We start from the raw sequence: 3827 nt of genomic DNA, 5'->3' as shown, positions 1-3827 counted from the left end.
AATTTTCTGAAGAAGGGTCTAGGCCCGAAACGTCAGCCGTCCTGCTCCTCTGATGCTGCTTGGCCTGCTGTGTTCATCCAGCTCTACACCTTGTTATCTCAGAGGTATATGTTGTTTATTTTATGTATATTAAGTAGTAGGATAGCATTGAGTCTTGATTCTTGAATCTTATTTACTAGAGTTTAGAAAAATGAAAGGGGAACTGTTTACAGCCTATAACATTCTAACAGGACAGACTCGATGCAGTGAAGATGTTTTCTTTTAATGGGGAGTTTAGAACCAAAGGACACAGAGTCTGGATACAGAGCTGCCATTTAGAACTGAGATGAGAAAACATTTCTTCACTCAGAGGGTGTTCAGCTGTGGAATTTGCTACCACAAAAGGCTGTGGTGGCTGGATCTATGAGCATATTCAAAAAATGAGATTTTTGATTTTGTTTGATATTAAAGGCATCAAGGAGCATGGAGAGAAAGTGTAAATATAGAGGATCGGCCACTAGCATATTGAATGGCTGAGCAAGCTCGAAGATCTGAATGGCCTACTCCTGCTCTTAGTTTCCATGTTTGTATGGTGTATTCTGCTCATTCACATATTTTATGTAAAATAAACTAGTATGTTCATTTACATTCACACCTCAGCCAGCTGGAATATTCCTCAGTGCCTGCAAATTGATCTTTGCCAGTGCACACAACGTAAGTTTCATGTTACAATCCTCATCATTTAATTGTATCATGACAATGATGTTGCAGTTTGGATTGTAGGAGATCAGATGGAAGTGACCAATGGCATCATATAGCAAGTGCCAACACATCAAACAGAACACACAAGATGATAAATGATCAGGTGTCACAACAATAAACCTCCTAATCCTCAGCAGTGTGAGAGTGAGGACAGCAATTGTTCTGGGACAGTCATTATTCATTTAAGACAGGGCAATCTTAGGCAGGATTGGGATATAGGTGGATTCAGGTCTCCATGTTTAGAAGCCTGGACATTATAAACTCAAGGACAGAGTACTGTATGCTATCCACTGGTGTTTGTGGTCTCAAGAGAACATCTAGTTCAGCCCTTTGCCATTTATAAAATTACAAATTTTACCCACAAAATCTGACAGGTGGAAGAAGCATTTTGGGTAAACGAGAGCAATTTCTACAATGAATTAAACTACCTTAATAACACAACATTTTTGATAACTAGTTTCAAAGATAGTAGGAACTGCAGATGCTGGAGAATCTGAGATAACAAGGTGTAGAGCTGGATGAACACAGCAGGCCAAGCAGCATCAGAGGAGCAGGAAGGCTGACGTTTCGGGCCTAGGCCCTTCTTCAGAAAATTTTTCTGATGCTGCTTGGCCTGCTGTGCTCATCCAGCTCTACAGCTTGTTATCTCTATTTTTGATAACTAATCTACTTGTTTAAAAACTGTCTCATCCTTCAACAAATTCTCTATTCATTCATGGGATGAGGGCGTTGCTGGCTAGGCAGCATTTATTGCCCATCCCTGATTGCCCAGAGGGCTGTTAAGAATCAACCACAATGCTGTGGGTCTGGAGTCACATGTAGGCCAGATCAGGTAAGGATGCTTCCTTCCCTCAGGGACATTAGTGACCCAGATGGGTTTTCCCTAGCAATTGACAATGGATTCATGGTCATCATTAGACCCTTAATTCTAGATATTTGTTTAATTCAAATTCCACCACATGTCATGGCAAGACTTGAACCCAGGTCCCCAGAACATTATCTGGGTCTCGGGCTTAACAGTCCAGCGATAATACCACTAAGCCATTGCCTTCCTTGTTTTGATCTTTGGCCCATTAATTCTTTTCTGATTTAAAATATTTGTCAATCTGGGAAAAAAAGAAGATAACTCCTTTCTTTCTGGATGTGTGATAGGAAATGAGGTCAGCCTTCAGCTGTATAGTTAAGGTCTATCTTTCAGGGTATTTCAATTGTAATTTAATGTTTGACAAACTGCCACAAGTTCTACATGAAACTAAAACAGAAAAGTTACAAATTGACAGCACATTGCAGTCATGTTCTATCATGATTTGAAGTTAACGTGTTTATATGTGACAAAAGATGTTGGACAAGGAGAAAATTAATCTATCATTCCCTCTGCGACCATAGACTGTTTCTTCATCATCAAGAACTTGCTGGCTTTCATATATCCTCGGTATTCAATGATGTCGCCTATCTACTTTCGAATTTGACATAGTGAATATTGTCCCTGTGCCTTCCCTTCGAGAATAGTGCAAAATACTGGAAGAATTCACAGGCTGATTACAAACATGCCATGACATATACACTCCTCCCATGGCCATAAGCACCTTTGTATTGGGCAATGGTCCAGTTAGTTTTACAGAGTAGGAGCTTCCACAATCAATACGATAATGGCAAAGCACTAACACCCATCAAAACAATGCTCCCCGGCATAAACCCATAAATCAGAGCTGAAGCTCTGGTTTTCACTCAGAGTCTTTGGTACATGGTCAGCGACTTGTATGGATTGGAATGCTAACACAAATAGGCTTACTCTGAAATGATGGTAATCAGCATTGATAAAATTAAAAAGGTACCAAAAGAAATAAGTGAAATATGTCAATGTAAAATTGGTGCATATATTGACAATTCTTTGCCTACCATTCACTCTGAGCCTTCGCAAAACAAAAAAACTATACTCCAACAATGTCACCGATAAATGGCATAATTCAGGATACAAAGTTGTCTCAACAATTATTGATCTTCACTTTTTAAAACAAATAATGCCTTGTGATCTCAATAGACTTAAAGAAAATTGCTTCAGACCTATAAGAAATTACTGGTTTGAACCAAACAGAAAGCAGATTCATGGAGTAGAGCCTGTAACTTGAGGATCCATCAAAGGTTATTTGAGCTTTTGGGGTGCCGCAATTGATATTAATTGAATCGAATCCATTGTTGAAAGGGAAAGCTGAACTTGCATTGAATCTGATTTCATGACCAATCAATGTTCCTTTCTCTGATTACACCTTACTTTAGTGCCAACTAATCTACCCATCTGTAATTTAGATTCATGTGTATGGCAGCCAGATTGTAACTTCTGCATTCCCATTGCGGTGTCAGATTTTTAAAAATTCACTTGCATTTTGATGTTACTATTTTTGATTTGGCTAAAATTCATACTCAAAACCTGTCACAGCTTAAGAGATACAAAATGCATTCTGAAAATTATGAATCATCTCAATCAATTTCATTCAGCAAAATATTCAAAATCAATTCACCACTTCTTTTATTCTCAGTCACTGAAATGTAGGCCTCAGTTTTTAATGCAGGTTCAGGAACTTAATACCTGCATCATTGCAGATCCCATCCCTGCTCCTTCTGCTTTGCTGATGCAGCGTTATTATAACATGCCAAACTCTGAATTGGCCTAGGGACATGCTCAGCACTCAATCAGTGGCAGTGCCAGAGGCTCTGGAGGGTGAATCTCCAAGGCAGATTGCAGCTACAACTGGATTGACCATTGCCTTGCAGAATAGAGCAGGCAGGATAACAAAGGGCCACCAATAGGGGACACAAGCAATCAATCAGTCACAATGTACTTGATCATTCTGCTCAAGCGATAGCAACTTTGTGCCATCATTTGAGTACTTCAGTTGGAATTTCCCTTCTGCTCACCACATTAATCAGCAGCAACAATAGCACTGTGTTCCCTATAGCTATGCACTAATGTGGCCCAGCCTACTTGTCTTTTTTTCTGGTCTCACCTTTGAAAGTTACCTTCTGTCCCTCTCCATTGATAATTCATTCAAGAAATTGAACAGGTAATTAATTAGAGATGAGATAAC

This window comes from Rhincodon typus, chromosome 50 (assembly GCF_021869965.1).
Source record: "Rhincodon typus isolate 14 chromosome 50, sRhiTyp1.1, whole genome shotgun sequence".
Taxonomy (NCBI): domain Eukaryota; kingdom Metazoa; phylum Chordata; class Chondrichthyes; order Orectolobiformes; family Rhincodontidae; genus Rhincodon; species Rhincodon typus.
This window is presented reverse-complemented; position numbering follows the sequence as displayed.